This window comes from Theropithecus gelada, chromosome X, assembly GCF_003255815.1.
Source record: "Theropithecus gelada isolate Dixy chromosome X, Tgel_1.0, whole genome shotgun sequence".
NCBI classification, from domain to species: domain Eukaryota; kingdom Metazoa; phylum Chordata; class Mammalia; order Primates; family Cercopithecidae; genus Theropithecus; species Theropithecus gelada.
Window position 1 is genome coordinate 71727577 of NC_037689.1, and position 18447 is coordinate 71746023.

Below are 18447 nucleotides of genomic sequence, written 5' to 3' on the forward strand. Positions count from 1 at the left end.
TAGCTCTGGCATCAGCTTCTGGGGATGCCTGAAGAAGCCTATTATTATGGCAGAAGGTAAAGCAGGAGCAGGTATGTCACATTGTGGGAGTAAAAGCAACAGAGTCGGGGGAGACACTACAGATTTTTAAATGTCCAGATCTCATGAAAAATTACTCATTATCAGGAGAACTGTACCAAAGTCATGATGCTAAACCATTCACAAAAATTCCTCCTTTATTATCTGATCACCTCTCACTAGACTTCATCTCTAACATTGGGTATTATATTGGAACATGATATATTGGTGGGGACACATATCTAAATGATATTATTTTGCCCCTGGCCCCTCTCTTATCTCATGTCCTTCTCACACTTCAAAATACAATCACATCTTCCCAATAATCCCCCAATGCTTTAACTAATTCCAATAATAACTCAAGAGTCCAAAGTCTCATCTGAAACAAGGCAAGTCCTTTCCACATATATGCCTGTAAAATTGAAAAGTCACTTACTTCCAAGACACAATGGGGATATAATCATTGGGAAACATTCCTAGAAATCAGATAAAAGAAAGGGGTTACAAGCCCCATGCAAGTCCAAACCCCATCAGGGCTACCATTCACCAAAGATGGAGGACACAAAATCAACACTAAAAAATTATTTGTATTTCTATACACTAATAAGAAATAACACATAAAAATTAATAAAATAATTCGATTTACAAGATTTTCAAAAGGAACATTATTATCAATAAAATGCTGATATGCGTGCACTTTGCTGCACTACTTCAGTTGCTGACATACACAAGTGAGCATAGGCCCTACTGCAATAACGCTGATGCAACACTTTGGCCAGCACCACCCGTTGGAATGCTGTGGACAGCTGACTGGGAACAAATGGCTCCTCCAGTGCAACAGGTTCCTAATTTCAAGGGGCCAGATAACAAATTTGGGGGCCTGCTAACAGCCCCCCAGAGTTATAGCATGTAGTCCATAAGTAGTGAGCTGAACTTTAATCCCCTAAACACTTCAGGAATGAAACCACTCAACTGAACCCACCTTATGTTACCAACAGAAGGTATCTGAATTACTGGCGGCAATTCCATACGAGTCTTCAGCAATCTCAATTCTTACCTCCTCAGAAGAAAGAATTTGACTGAGGGGAATAAGGCAGAAAAAGAGACCAAGGCAAGTTTCACAGTAGGAGTGGAAGTTCACTTTAAAAGGCTTTAGAACAGGAAAGAAAAAAAGTATGCTTGGAAGAGACCCAAGTGGATACTGGGTCAAGTTCCCCATTTAACCCTGATGCTAAGCCTTTATGGGCTGGCCCCATTCCCATGATTCTTCCCTAAGAATCGGCTGCCTACATGTGCAGTGCCCTCCTTACCCTTGGGAAGTGAGCATGCTCAGTGTGTTTAGGAAGTTGTATGCTTGTCTATCTGAAGCTTTTCTTCCCTTTTCTGGTGGAGTGCCCAGAAGTTCATACTCTGTCATTTTGTTTCTTAATGCACATGCCAAGGAAGTTGTTGCCTGCTGGTGCTTGCATTCAATTAACACTTTATTGCAACAGGTATGGACCATCAGAAAATGGCCTCTCCTCGCTGTCAGCTGCCAGTTTGTCACCTTTAGAGAGGCAATGTGACAACTGCCAAAACATCATCCAACATTCCTAGTGGGTAGAGGAGAGCCCTCTCCTGATGTACTCATGCCTGTCTAACAACCTGTAACATTAACGCCACAATCAAACCCCCAAAGGCATCAAAGAATATAAAAGAAAAAAATTCCATTCAAGGGGCAGCTACTTCAAATATTGAAGAAACATAAGCCCACACAGATGAGAAATAACCCACACAAGAACTCTGGCAACTCAAAAAGCCAGTGTTTTCTTACTTCCAAAAGACCATACTTCTTCCCCTACAATAGCTTTTACCCAGGCTGAGATGGTTGAAATGACAGACATAAAATTTAGAAGATGGATAGAAATAAAAATCATCAATATTCAGAAGAAAGTCCAAACACCATCCAAGGAATCTAAGGAATACAGTTAAATGAAAAGGAACTGAAAGACAAAATGATCATTACAAAAGAAAAAACTAATCTGATAGAGCTGAAAATCTCACTTCAAGAATTTCATAATACAGTCATATGGAGTAACAGAAATATAGACCAAGATGAGCAAAGACATTTGGAGCATGGAGACTGGTTTTCTGCATTAAATTAGTCAGACACAAATAGAGAAAAAACAAGAACAAAGAATGAACAAAACCTTTGGAAAATATGAGATTATGTAAAGGGACCAATCTATAACTCATTGGCTTCCCTGAAAGAGAGGGACAGAAAGTAAGCCACTTGGAAAACATATTTCAGGATATTGTTTATGAAAATTTTCCCAACCTCGCTAAAGAGGCCAACATTCCAATTCAGGAAATGCAGCAAAGCTCTATGAGATACTATACAAGATGGTCATTTATAAGACACATAGTCATTACATTCTCCAAGTTTGAAATGAAAGAATATATGTTAAAAGAGAGCAATAGAGAAGGCGTAGGTCTGCTACAAAGGGAATCCCATCAGGCTAACAGTGGATATTTCAGCAGAAAACCTTCAAGCCTGCAGAGACGAGGGGCCTATATTCAGAATTCTTAAAGAAAATAAATTTCAACCACAAATTTCATATCCAGCTGAACTAAGATCTATAAGTGAACAAAAAATAAGGTATTTTTCAGATAAGAAAATGCTAAAGGAATTTGTTACCACCAAAACTGCGTTATAAGAAGTCCTTAAGGGAGTGCTAAATATAGAAAATAAAGCCCATTACCAGCCGCCACAAAAACACACTTAAGTACAGAGACCATTGACACTATAAAGCAATTACACAAACGAGTCTGCATAGTAACCAGCTAACAACATAGTGACAGAATCAAATTCAAACATATCAATATTAATCCTGAATTAAATTGGCTAAATATCCTGATTAAAAGGAACAGAGGGCCAAGTTGGATAATAAAACCAAACCCAACTGTAAACTGTCTTCAAAGGATCTATTTGATATGCAATGACACTAATAGTCTCAAAGTAAGGAGATAGAGAAAAATCTACCAAGCAAATGGAAAAGAAAAAAGGATTTTCTATTACAATTTCAGACAAAACAGACTTTGGACCAGCAACAATAAAAAAGACAAAGAAGGCCATTACATAACAGTAAAGGGTTCAATTCAACAAGAAGATGTAACTATCCAAAATATATATGCACCAAACACAAGTGCAGCCAGAATCATAAAACAAGTTTGTAGACACCTATGAAGAGAACTTAGATAACCACGAAAAAATAGTGGGAGACTTCAACACTCTACTGACAGTGGTAGACAAATCATTGAAACAGAAAACTAAAAAATGATATTCAGAAACTGAACTCGTCACTTGTACAAATGGACTGAACAGATATCTATGGAACTCTCCACCCTAAAACAACAGATATAATTTGTTTCTCATCTGCACATGGCATATAATCTAAAAGTGATCCCTTGATTGGCCAAAAAACTATTCTCAGAAAGTTTTTTTTGAAAACAATATTACACCAACCCCACTCTTGTATCATAGCACAATAAAAGTCCAAATCAATAATAAGAAGATTGCTAAACACCATACAATTGCATGCAAATTAAACAACCTGCTGTTAAATGATTTTGAGTAAACAATGAAATTAATGCAAAAATCAAGAAATTCTTTGAAACTAATGAGAACAAAGATGCAACTTAGCAGAATTTCTGAGACACAGCTGAAGCAGTGTTAAACCCCTCACATTAAAAAGTTATAAATACCCCCAATTAACACGCTAATTACACTTAGAGGAATTGGAAAAAAACAAGAAGAAACCCAACCCAAAGCTAGCAGAAGAAACTGCACAACCAAAATCAGAGCTGAATGGAATAAAATTGAGTTGCAAAAAAACTATACAACAGATCAATTAATCCAAGTATTAGGTCTTTAAAAGAATAAATAAAATTGATATACAATTAGCTAGGCCAATAAATAAACAAAAAGAGAATATCCAAATAAACACAATCAGAAATGTCAAAGGGGACATTAGAGCTGATAAGACAGAAATACACAACACCTTCAGAGACTACTATGAACATCTTTACGCACACAAGCTACAAAACCTAGAATGAATGGATATATTACAGGAGACATACAACCCGCAAAAACTGAACCAGGAAGAAGTCGAATCCCTGAAAAGGCCATTAATGAGTTCCAAAATTGAATCAATGTTAAAAACATTCCAACAAGAATAAATCCAGGACCAGAAAGAGTCACAGCCAAATTATACCAGATGTATAAAGAAGAGCTGGTACTATTTATATTCAAATTATTTCAAAATATTCAGGAAAGGGGTCTCCTCCCTAACTGATTCTACAATGCTAGCACCGTTCTGATATCAAAACCTAGCATATACACAACAAAATAAAGAAAACTACAAGCCAATATCCTTAATGAACATAGATGCAAAAATCCTCAACAAAATACTAGCAAACTGAATCAAGCAGTGCATCAAAAAGCTAATCCACCACATGAAAGTAGGCTTTATCCCTGGGATGCAAGGTTGGTTCAACATATGCCAATCAAAAAAAGTGATTCATGTTGTAAATAAAACTAAAAACAAAAGGCACATGACCATTTCAATAGATTAGGAAAAGACTTTTGATACAGTTCAACATCTCTTCATATAAAAAACCGTCAACAAGCTAGGCTTTTGATATAGTTCAACATCCCTTCATATTAAAAACCCTCAACAAGCTAGGCATCGAAATAACATATCTCAAAAAAAATAAGAACCATCTATGAAAAGACTCAGAGCAAATGTCGTACAGAATGGGCCACAGCTGGAAACACAGCTTTTGAGAATCAGAAAAAGACCAGAATGCCTGCTCTTCTCATTCTTGTTCAACATAATACTGGAAGTCCTAGCCAGAATAATCAGGCAAGAGAATAAAATAAAAGACATCCAAATAGTGAGAGAGAAAGTCAAACTATCTCTGTTAGTCTCTGCCCCAAAGCACCTAAGTTCGGATAAAAATACTTCAACAAAGTTTTAGAATGCAAACTCAATGTACATAAATCAGTAGCATTTTTATACATTGCTAACAAGCAAGCTGAGAGCCAAATCAAGAATTAAACCCCATAGCCAATAGCCACTATAAGAATAAAATACCTATGAATACAGTTAACCAGGGAAGTGAAAGATTCCTACAAGGAGAATTATGAAACACTGCTGAAAGCAATCAGAGATGACATAAATGAATGGAAAATCATTTTATGCTTAAGAATGGGAAGAATCAAAATTGTTAAAATATTATATTGCACCAAAGAAATTTACAGATTTGGTGATATTTCTATCAAACTACCAATGACATTATTCACAAAATTAGAAAAACTCTATTTAAAAATTGATATGGAACCAAAAAAGGGCCCAAATAGCCAAGGCAGTCCTAAGCAAAAAACAACGAAACCAAACGCACCACATTACCCAACTTTAAGGTATACTACAAAGCTACACTAACCCAAATAGCATGGTTCTGGTATGAAAATAGACATATAGAACAATGGAACAGAATAAAGAGCCCTGAAATAACTCTGCACAGTTAAAATCATTTGATCTTTGACAAAGCTGATAAAAACAAGCAATGAGGAAAGACTGCCCGTGCAATAAATGGTGCTAGAATAACTGGCTTGCCATATGCAGAACATTGAAACTGTACCCCTTCGTTGCACCACATACGAAAATCCACTCCAGATGCATTAAAGCCATTATATTAAATGTAAAACCTAAAACTATCAATACCCTGGAAGATAACCTGGGAAATACCATTCAGGACATAGGTGCTGGCAAAGATTTCATGATGAAGACAGCAAAAACAATTGCAAGGAAAGCAAAAGTTGATAAAGGGAACTTAATTAAACCAAAAAGCTTTTGCACAGCAATAGAAGCTATCAACAGAATAAACAGACAACCTACAAATGGGAGAAAATATTTGCAATCTATACCTCAAATGTGTAATATCCAGAATCTGTAAGAAACTTAAACAAATTAAGAAGCAAAAACAAACAACCCTTTTAAAAATTAGGCAAACAACATGAACAGAGACTTATCAAAAGATAGTCAAAAGACTATAAAAAAGTAAAAAACCAACATATGTTGGTGGGATTGTGACAGAAAGGAAATGCTTATTTACTACTGTTGGGAATGTAAATTTGTTCAGCCATTGTGGAAAGCAATTTGGCAATTTCTGAATAAAAAGCTGGAAGTATTCCCTTTGAGAATTATGATTTGATCTAGCAATCTCATTATTGGGTATATACTCAAAGAAATATAAATTGTTCTACCATAAGGACACATTCATGTGTATATTCATTGCAGCACTGTTCACAATAGCAAAGACATTGAATCAATCGAAATACATCAACAGTAGACTGGATAAAGAAAATATGGTATATATACACCATGGAATATTACGCAGCCATAAAAATGAGATCATGTCATTTCCAGGAACGTGGATGGAGCTGGAGGCTATTATCCTTAGCTAACTAATGCAGGTACAGAAAACTAAACACCACATATTCTCACTTATAAGTGGGAGCTAAATGATGAGAACTCATGGGCATATGGGGGGGAGCAACAGACAATGGGGCCACAAAGAAAATGTTGCATATACCCACCATGGAATACTATGCAGCCATAAAAAGGGAGAAAATTATGTCCTTTGCAGCAGAATGGATAGAGTTGGAGACCATTATTCCAAGTGAAGTAACACAGGAACAGAAAACCAAACATCTCATATTCTCATTTATAAGTGGGAGCTAAACACTGTGTACTCATGCACACAATGAAGGGTACAACAGACACCAGGGCCTACTTGAGGGTGGGGAGTGGGAGGAGTGTGAAGATCAAGATCCTACTGTGCACTATAGTTATTACCCAGATGAAAAAATAACCTGTACGCCAAACCCCTGTGACAGACCTATGTAACAAACCTGCACAGATACCCCTCAACCTAAAATAATGGTCAAAAAACCAGAAATTGCCAAGGGGAAAGACTCTCATACCTTATAATGAATTCAGGGAGATGTGGACAAGACTTTTTTCAATAAATTTAGCAAAGAACAAATCTTCGACAGGCATGGTGGCTCATGCCTTCACTTTGGGAGGCTGAGGCAGTTTTCACTTTTGCAGGCTGAGGCAGAAGGATCACAGAAGCCCAGGAGTTCAAAATCAGCTGGGCCAGTAAAGAAAGATTCCTTCTCTACAATTTTTTTTAATGGTCAAGGAGAAATAAGACTTATACATTGTAAACTAAAAATTTTTGAGAAAATTAAGGAAGATGTAAATTAATAGAAGGATGTCTCATGTTTTTAGATTATGTTATTAAGATTACAGATGCAATCCCAATCAATATTGCAACTACTTTTCTATCAGAAATACCAAAACTTATCGTAAAGTGGAATTGTAATTTAGGTGAAATTCCATATCATAAACATGGAATCTCTAAAACCAATAATAGCCAAAAAAATTGCAATGCAATTTAAAAGTTGGAGGACTTACACTTTCTTACGTCAGATTTCCTACGAAAGTGTGGTAATCAAAACAATGTAGTCTTTGAATAAAGACAAGCATAAATAACAATAGATTAAAATAGTCCAGAAATACACCCTCACTTATATAATCAAAAAGTTTGCTCCAAATATCCTTATACAATTAAATGGAGAAAGAACAGTTTATTCTTACCTTAATTCATATACAAAAATTTACTTAAATATCAATCTAAAGACTTGAATGTAAGAACTGAAACTATGAAACTTTTAGAAGAACACAGAAAAAGATTCATGATATTAGACATACAATGATTTTTGGATATGACACAAAAAGAGCATGCAACAAAAGAAAAAAGTTTGTGAAAATTAAAATCTTTTCTGCATTAAGAAACACTATCAAAATAGTGAAATTCACAGAATGGGAGATACCATTTTTTATCCGATGTATGGTGTCTCGCTGTGATTTATATGTTAAGGAAGTCCTGTTCTTTAGTATCTCAGAATGTATTTGACGATAAGCTCTTTAAAGACATAATTAAGGTAAAATGAAGTCATTGGGGTGGGTCCTAATTCAATATGACTGGTGTCCTCTTAAGAAAAGGAGATTAAGACACAGAAATGCACAGGGAAATCACCACTTAAAGACACGGAGAAAGTGGCCATCTACAAGCCAGGGAAAGAGGCCTCAAAAGAAATCAACCCTCCTGGCACCTTAATTTTGGGCATCTAGTCTTCTACGCTATTGGAAACTGCAGGAAAGGTGTTTCTTGTTTTAAAGTTTCTACATATGTGACCCAATTTGTTCTATTGTTTTGTGGAAGATAGAATTTGTAAGTGATGAACTTTAATATTGATCTGAGCAGTTTTTAAAGCAAAGCATTGAATGGATGGTCTAATTTTTCCTTGTTGCTTAGTAAAATGCCAGAGGAGAAATACAAAGTGAAGGTGGCATTGTTACAAAAATAGAAGAAAAGTATGAAGATTTGGGAAACGCTCAATCTATACATATGTCAAAACTTGAGAAAGTATACGCTGGAGGGTACACTAAGGAAGTGTATGTGGTGTTTAAAGGATTATGGGTTTGTGACTTATCGATCCATTCAGCCATCTCAGCAGAAGCCAGGTATGGAGATGGAGTTATATCAGTACAATAATTTTCAACTTGGACTGAATGGGGTAGTGATAGGATGACATGAAGAAAAGCTGTTAATTTTTTGTTAAAAGTTTGGTAGAGAATCACTTTCTGTTCCATAAATATGTAAAACTATAACTCGATCATTTACAGTAGGTATTGCATTGAATGTGCACATCACTTTGGGTGGTATTGCCATATTCACAATGTTACGTTTTCCAATTCATGATCATCACATGTGTTTGCATTTATTTAGATTTTCTTTATTTTTTAATCAATGTTTTATTGATTTCAATGTGCAAGCATTTTAGCTCTTTTCTTCAGTTTATTTCTTGGTATTTTAATTCTTTTTTATTGACATTGCTTGTTAATGTTTCAGAGTATTTTTGGATTATTAATTGATTTCCAGGAACATAAGCGATTTTTATGTTGATTTTGTTCTGTTCAACTATGAAGAATTTGTTTCTTTACTCTAGTTTCCCTTTTAAAATTATTTTGGATTACATGTATAGGTTGGGTCATTCATGAAAATAGTTTTCTTGACTTTATTTTTAATTGGGATGCCTTTTATTTCTTTTCTAATTGTTTCGGCTAGAACTTTTAGGATAAATTAGAACAGATATTTGTTACAGTGGCATCTTTGTATGGTTTTTGATCATAGAGGAAAAGGTTTTAGTCTTTAACCATTGAGTATAATGTCACCAGGGGGTTTTCTTGTGCATACCCTTTGTCATGTTGAGGAAGTCCAATTGTTTTAATAGATTTCTGAGTATTTTTATCATGAAAGAATGTCAGATTTTTCAAGTGAAATTTTTTGTGTCAATTGAGAGAATCATGGTTTGTTTCCCCTTTTATTCCATGAATGTGCTGTTACATTGATGGATTTTCTTATGTTGAAATAATCTTATATTTCTGGAATATATACCACTTGTCTGTAGTGTATAATTATTTTAATATGCTGTTGAATTCAGTTTGATAGTATTTTATTGAGGACTTTTGCATTTATACTTATAAGGGATATTGGTGTATGATATTCATTTCTTGTGAAACTTTGTCTGACTTTGGTATCAGGGTAATGCTGTCTTCACAAAACCAATTAAGAAGTATCTCTCCCCTTCTAATTTTTAGAAGATTTTGAGAAATATTGGTGATAATTTATTAAATGTGTGATGTAATTTACCAGTGAGGACATCTGGTCCTGGATTTTCTTTGTTGGGAGTTTTTAAAATGCTAATGATCTATTTATTTATTGTACATGAATAAGTTTTTTAGTGGTGATTTGTGAAATTTGGTACACCCATCACCCAAGCAGTGTACACTGTACCCAATGTGTAGTCTTTTATCCCTCACCACCTTCTCCCCCTTTCCCCTGAGTCCCAAAAGTCCATTGTATTATTCTTATGCCTTTGCATCCTTGTAGCTTAGCTCCCACTTATGAATGAGAACATACAATGTTTAGTTTTCCATTCCCGAATTATTTCACTTAGAATAACGGTCTCCAATTTCAATTTCATCCAAGTTGCTGAGAATGCCATTATCTCATTCCTTTTTATGGCTGAATAGTATTCCATGGTGTGTGTTTGTGTGCGTGTGTGTGTGTGTGTGCATATATATATGAATGTGATATGTATACACATATCTATGAATGTGATATATATGTATATACATACATATGAATGTGATATATATATGAATGTGATATATATATACACATTTATACACACACACACACACACACACACATATATATCTCACATTTTCTGTATCCACTTGTTGATTGATGGGCATTTGAACTGGTTCCATATTTTTGCAATTGCAAATTGCGCTGCTCTAAACATGCGGGTACAAGTATCTTTTTGGTATAATGACTTCTTTTTTTTTTTTCCAGGGTAGATACCCAGGAGTGGCGTTGCTGTATCAAATGGTAGTTCTAAATTTAATTCTTTAAGGAATCTCCACGCTGTTTTCCATAGTGGTTGTACTAGTTTACATTTCCACCAGCATTGTAAAAGTGTTCCCTTTTCACCACATCCACACCAGCATCTATTATTTTTTCATTTTTTGATTATAGGCATTCTTGCGGGAGTAAGGTGGTATCACATTGTGGTTTTGATTTTCATTTTTCTGAAAATTAGTGATGTTGAGCATTTTTTTATGTTCGTTGGTCATTTGTATATCTTCTTTTGAGTATTCTCTATTCATGTTCTTAACCCATTTTTTGGACGGGATTGTTTGTTTTTTCTTACTGATTTATTAGAGTTACTTATAGATTCTGGATATTAGTCCTTTGTTGAATGTAGATACTGCAAAGATTTTCTCCCACTCTGTGGGTTGTCTGTTTATCCTGTTGATTATTTCTTTTGCTGTACAGAAGCTTTCTAGATTAATTAAGTGCCATCTGTTCATCTTTGTTTTTGTTTCATTTGCCTTTGCATTTTTAGTAATGAAGTCTTTGCCTAACCCAGTGTCTAGGAGGGTGTTTCTGGTATTATCGTCCAGAATTTTTACAGTTTTTGGTCTCAGATTTAAGTCTTTGATTCATTTTGAGTTGATTTTTGTGTAAGGTAAGAGATGAAGATCCAGTTTCATTCTTCTACTTGTGGCTTGCCAATTATCTCAGCACTATTTGATGAAGAGTGTCTTTTCCCCATTTTACGTTTTTGTCTGCTTTAACGAAGATCAGTTGGTTACAAGTATTTGGCTTTTATTTCTGGCTTCTCTATTCTGTTCCATTGGTCTCTATGCCTATTTTAATACCAAAATTTTTTATTTTGCTTAGTTTTGGTTTCACTATATGAGCTCTTTTTTGATTTCACATGAATTTTAGGATAGTTTTCTCTAGTTCTGTGATGAATGATGGTGGTATTTTAACGGGAATTGCATTGAATTTGTAGATTGCTTTGGGCAGTATGGTCATTTTCACAATATTAATTCTACTCATCCATGATCATGGGGTGTGTTTCCATTTGTTTGTGTCATCTATGGTTTCTTCCAGCCTTTCAGCAGTTTTCCTTGTAGATGTCTTTTGCCTCCTTGGTTAGGTATAGTCCAAAGGTTTTTTTTCTTGTTGTTGTTGTTTGTTGTTTGTTTTTTGTTTTGCAGCTGTTGTAAAAGGGGTTGAACTTTTTTTTATATACTTTATGCTCTAGGGTACATGTGCACAAAGTGCGGGTTTTTTGATTCTCAGCTTGGTCACCGTTGGTGTATAGCAGAGCTACTGATTTGTGTACACTTTTTTTTTTTTTTAAATCCAGAAACTTTGCTGAATCAATTTACCAGTCCTAAGAGCTTTTTGGAGGAGTCTTTAGGGTTTTTCAGATATACAATCATGTCATCAACAAACAGTGACAGCTTGAATTCTTCTTTACTGATTTGGATACCTTTTATTCCTTTCTCTTGTCTGTCCTGTGTAGGACTTCCAGTACTATGTCGAAGAGAAGTTGTGAAAGTGGACATCCTTCTTCCAGTTTTCAGGAGGAATGCTTTCAACTTTTACCCACTCAGTATATGGTTGGCTGTGAGTTTCTCATAGATGACTTATTACCTTAAGGTATGTCCTTTCTATGCCAATTTTTCTGAGTGTTTTAATCATATAGAAATGCTGGATTTTGTCAAATATTTTTTTCTGTGTCTATTGAGACGATCCTGTGATCTTTGTTTTTAATTCTCTTTACATGGTGTCTCACATTTACTGACTTGTGTCTGTTAAACAATCCGTGAATCTCTCATATGAAACTCACTTGATTGTGGTAGATTATCATTTTGATATGCTGTTGGATTCCTTAAGCTAGCATTTTGTTGATTTTTCTGTCTATGTTTGCCAGAGTTATTGGTCTGTAGTTTGTTGTTGTTGTTGATATGTCCTTTCCTGGTTTTGGAATTAGGGTGATACTGGTTTCATTGAATGATTTAGGGATGATTCCCTCTTTCTCTATCTTTTGGTATAGTGTCAATAGGATTAGTACCAATTTTTCTTTAAATGTCTGATAGAATTCAGCTGTGAATCTTCCCGGTCCTGGACTTTTTTTGGTAACTTTTAAATTACCATTTCAATCTTGCTGCTTTTTATCGGTCTGTTCAGAGTATGCATTTCTTCCTGGTTTAATCTAGGAGGGTTGTATATTTACAGGAATTTATTTATTTCCTCTGGGTTTTCTAGTTTATGCATGTAAAGGTGTTCCTAGTAACCTTTAATAATCTTTTGTATTTCTGTGGTATCAGTTGTAATATCTTCTGTTTCATTTCTAATTGAGCTTATTTGTATCTTCTCTCCTCTTTTCTTGGTTAACCTTGCTAATGGTCTATCAATTTTATTAATCCTTTCAAAGCAGCAGCTTTTTGTTTCATTTATCCTTTGTATTTTTTTTTCTTAATTTCATTTAATTCTTCTGTGATCTTGGTTATTTCTTTTCTTCTTCTGGGTGTGGGTTTGCTTTTTTCTGTTTCTCTAGTTCCTTGAAGTGTGACCTTATATAGTCTATTTCTGCTCTTTCAGACTTTGTGATATAGACATTTAACGTGGAGTTTTTGAATAAATTATTTATTCTTTTTTTTTGTTGTTATAGCTGTTGGAAATTTCCAACTCCTTCTTACATCAGATTAGGTTATTTGTATATTTCTAGATTTTTTTCATTTAATATAATTTATCTAATTTGCCAGTGTACAATTATTCATAGTCTATCTGACAATTTTTTATTTCTGTATGGTTGGTAGTAATTTTCCCATTTTCAATTTTTAAAAAATTGGCCGGGCGCGGTGGCTCACGCCTGTAATCTCAGCACTTTGGGAGGCCGAGGCGGGCGGATCACAAGGTCAGGAGATGGAGACCATCTTGGCTAACACGGTGAAATCCCTTCTCTGCTAAAAATATAAAAAATTAGCCGGGCACGGTGGCGGGCGCCTGTAGTCCCAGCTACTGGGGAGGCTGAGACAGGAGAATGGCATGAACCCGGGAGGCGGAGCTTGCAGTGAGCCGAGATCGCGCCACTGCACTCCAGCCTGGGCAATGAGCAAGACTCCATCTCAAAAAACAACAACAACAACAACAACAACAAATTATGCTTAAATATACATAGCATAAAAATTACTGTTATAACTATTTTAAGCATACTATTTTGTGATAGTAAGTATATTGACATTGTTGTACAACAATCACTACCTTTTATCTCTTAGACTTTTTCATTTTCTCCCACTGGAACTCTCTAGACATTTTTTACTAACTCTCCATCCTCCTATTCTTCCAGTCTCTGGCAGCCACTGCTGTACTTTTTATTTCTATGAATTTGACTATTCTAGGTACTTCATTTAAGTGAAATGAAAGGAATATTTGTCATTTTTGATGATCTTTTTTTCTTTCTTTCTTTCTTTCTTTTTTTTTTTTTTTACTTATTATGATTTCTTCAAGGTTTATTTATGTTGCAGTATGTATCAAAATTGTATTCCTTTTTAAAGTTGATAATATTTCATTATATGTGTCTATCACTGCTATGGGCTAAATTGTGTTCTGCCTCTAATTTATATGTCAAATTCCTAACTGCCAATGTTACTGCAATTGAAGATAGGTTATTTATGAGATAATTAAAATTAGAGGTCCTAAGGGTGAAGTTATAAGATGAGGTTATCTACCACATGAGGACACAGCAAGAACAAGGCCATATGTAACCCAAGGAGGGATATCTCACAAAACACCAACCATACTGGCACTTTGATATTGGACTTACAATTTCTAGAACTACTAAGAAAATAAATTTCTGTTGTTTAAGCTACCTATTTGTGGTATTTTGCTATGAAATCTCAAGCAGATGAACAGATGAACATAACTACCTTTAATTTATTCATTTATCTGTCTATGGATCTTTGGTTTGCTTCTACATTGTGTGGTTATTATAAATCATGCTACTATGAACATGGATGAGTAAATATCTGTTCTATTCTCTGCTTTTGATTCTTTAAGGATATAAACAGAAGTGGAATTGGTAGATCATATGTTAATTCTGTTTAGTATTTGAGAATCTGGTATTCTGTTTTCTACAGCTCCTGCACTGTTTTACATTCTCACCAGCAATGTGAGTACCTTCCAGTTTCTTCACATCATTAAAAACACTTTTTTTTTTTTCCTATTCTGAAAAATTACAGCTATCTTAATGTATGTGAGCTGCTATATCATTGTGGTCTTGACTTCATTTCTCTAAGGACTACTGAAATTTAGCATTTTGATGTTCTTTCTGGCCATTTGTATATCTTCTTTGAAAAAAAAAGTCTATTCAATTATTTGCCCAATTTTATTTTTTTTAGTTGAGTTATTTATGTATTCTGGATTTTAGTTCATTATCACATATATTTGATACTTTGCAGATACTTCTTTCAATAGTTGGATTCATTATTACTCTGTTCATAGTGCTCTTTGATGTATAAAAGTGCTTCATTTATCTAGTTTTTCTCTTGTTCTCTGTGCTTTTTTTTTGGTGTTGTCAAATCCAGTGTCATGAAGATTGCCCAGAGTGCTTTCTTTTAGTAATTTTATAGTTTTAGCTCTTAACTTTAGGTGATGGAACCATTTTCAGTAAATTTTTGTGTGGTATATGGTAAAGGTATATCATCATTGTTTTGCATGTTAACAGTATTTGTTGAAAAGACCATCCTTTCTTCATTGAGTGGTCTTGTCATCCTTGCGAAAATATGTTTTACCACATAGGTGATGGTTTATTTTGGAGTTCTGTTTATTATTTCATTGACTTATAGGTGTTTTTTATGCCAGTACCATACTGTTTTGATTTTCATTGCTTTATAGTAAGTTTTGAAATCAAGAAGTCTGAGACTCAAGTTTTTTTGTTCTTTTTCAAGAATACTTTGACTAATCAAGATCCCTTATGATTCTGTATGGATTTTGGATGGTTATTTCTATTTTTGCAAAAAAAGTCATGGAATTTTTATAGGGATTTCATTGAATTCCTAGTTATTGTTTGTTGGTACCAATGTTTTTATTTTTAATTTTTCCAATTCATAAAATATGGTATTCTTCCATTTGTTTGTCTTCTATAATGGTTTTGACAATGTTTTGTAGTTTTCAGTGCACATGATTTTACTTATGTGGTTAAGTTCGATAGTATTTTATTCTTTTTATTGCTACTGTAAATGCAATGGTTTTCTTAACTTTTCATATTGTTTGTGGTTAATGTGCAGAAACAGAAGTAATTTTGTGTGTTAACTTTGTTATCTGTAATGTTGCTGAATTTGTTTATTTGTTCTCACACTTTATTTGGTAAAACCTTTAGAAAATTTTAATACATAACATTATGTTAACTGTAATTAGAGACAATTTCATTTTTTAATTTCCTATTTTGTTGCCTTCTGGTTTTTTGATTTACCTAATTCCCATGTATAGGACTTCCAGAACTATGCTGTGTATAAGTGGTCAAAGTAGGCATCCATGCTTTCAAGCCTTTCACCAATGAGTATCATGTCAGCTGTGGATTTGCGATATACGGCCTTCATTATTTTGAGGTAGTTTCCTTCTATTTCTAGAATGTCTATATTATAAAAAAGTGTTGAATTTTGTCAAATGCTTTTTCTGCATCAATCAATATAATCATATGACTCTTCCCCCCCCTTATTTTGTTAATTTGGTGTATCATACATATTAAAGTGCATATATTGAACATCTTTTCTGGAAGAAATCATACTTTTTCATGGTATATAATGTTTTAAATATGCTATTTAATTCAATTTGCTTACATTTTATTGCAGCATTTTGCATTAATATTCATAAGGGATACCGTTCTGTAGTTTTCTTATTTGCACTGTCTTTGTTTTCATATAAGGGTAATGCTGACCTAAAGAAATGAGTTAGGAAGTTTTCACCCTCTTTAATTTTTTGGAAGTTTTAGAAAGATTGGTGTTAATTCTTTACATGTTTGTTAGAATTCTCTAGTGGATCTATCCAATCTTGGGCTTTTCTTTCTTGGGAAGCTTTTGGCTATGGATTCCATCTCTTAATGAGTTATAGGTCTTATCAAATTTCTTATTTTTTCATGTTTCAGTCTCTATACGCTGCTTATTTATAAAACTTTTTGTATTGTATTTAGCTTGTCAACTTTATTAGTGTATAATTCTTCACGTTATTCCTTATAAAATATTTATTTATTTCAAGTCAGTAGTACTGTCTCTGTATTTCAATCATTTTAATCTTATCTCTTTTTATTACATAGCATAGTTAAGGATTTGTCGACTTTGTTTATCTTTTCAAAATATCAACTCTTGGTTTCATTGATTTTCTCTATTGTTTCTCTATTCTCTGTTTTATTTATTTAATGTCTATTCTTTATTATTTTCTTCCTTCTTCAGCTTTGGGTTTAGTTTGTTCTTGTTTTTCTAGTTTCTTTCTTTTTTCTTTTTTTTTTTTTTTTTTGAGAGGGAGTCTTGCTCTGTTGCCCGGGCTGGAGTGCAATGGCCGGATCTCAGCTCACTGCAAGCTCCGCCTCCCGGGTTTACGCCATTCTCCTGCCTCAGCCTCCTAAGTGACTGGGACTACAGGCACCCGCCACCACGCCCGGCTAATTTTTTGTATTTTTTAGTAGAGACAGGGTTTCACCGTGTTAGCCAGGTTGGTCTCGATCTCCTGACCTCGTGATCCGCCCGTCTCGGCCTCCCAAAGTGCTGGGATTACAGGCTTGAGCCACCGCGCCCGGCCGTTTTTCTAGTTTCTTAAGATGTAATATTAAGTTATTGATTTAAAATTGTTCTTTTTTAATGTTAACATTTATAGCTATAAACTTTCTGTTAAACACTGCTTTCATTTCTCCCCATATGTTGTGGCATGTTGTGTTTTCAGTGTTATTGATTCCAAAGTATTTTCTAAGTTTGCTTGTGATATATTCTTTGACATATTGGTTGTTAAAAAATTGTTTAATTTTAAGATATTCATGATATTTGAGTTTTTCTTTTGTTTTTGATTTTCAGCTTTATGTGTTGTGATCAGGGTGATACTTTGCATGAATTCAATATTTATAAATCCATTGAAACTTGTTTGTGGCCTAATACGTGATTTATTATTGACAATGTTTTATGTACAATGAGAAGTAGATATATTGTGCAGTTATTGGGTGTAGTGTTCTACATATGTCTGACAGTTGCACATGGTTTACAGTGTTGGTCAAGTTTTATATTTCTTTATTGATCACCCATATAGTTACTATATTATTAAAAATGGTGTATTGAAGTATCCAACTATCATTTTAGAACTGTCTATTTATCCCTTCAATTCTGCCAATGTTTGCTGCTTATAATTTGGGGTTATTTTGTGCATACATGTTTATAATATTTATAACTTCCTGATGAATTGAAACATATCTGTGTATAATGTCTGATATCTTTTGTAACAGTCTGATTAAATTTTATTTTGTCATATAGTATGTCTCCTTAAGCTCTGTTTTGGTTACAATTGTAATGAAATATCTTTTTCTATCTGTTATGTGTTATCCTGTGTCTCTAATAATAATAAATTGAAGCTTTAACCCTACTTGCATATACATATGGCCTTACTTTAAAGTAAGGTGTTTGTAGTTGTAATCAAGTTATATAAGATTGTTAGAGTTGGCTCCAAGTCAATATGACTCGGGTCCATATAAGAAGAGACACACACACAGAGTATGCTAAGTGACAAGGGAAGCTGAAATAAGAGTTACACTGCAAAAAGCTAAATAGTGCCTGAAGCATCCTGAAGCTGAAAACAACAAGGAAATATTCT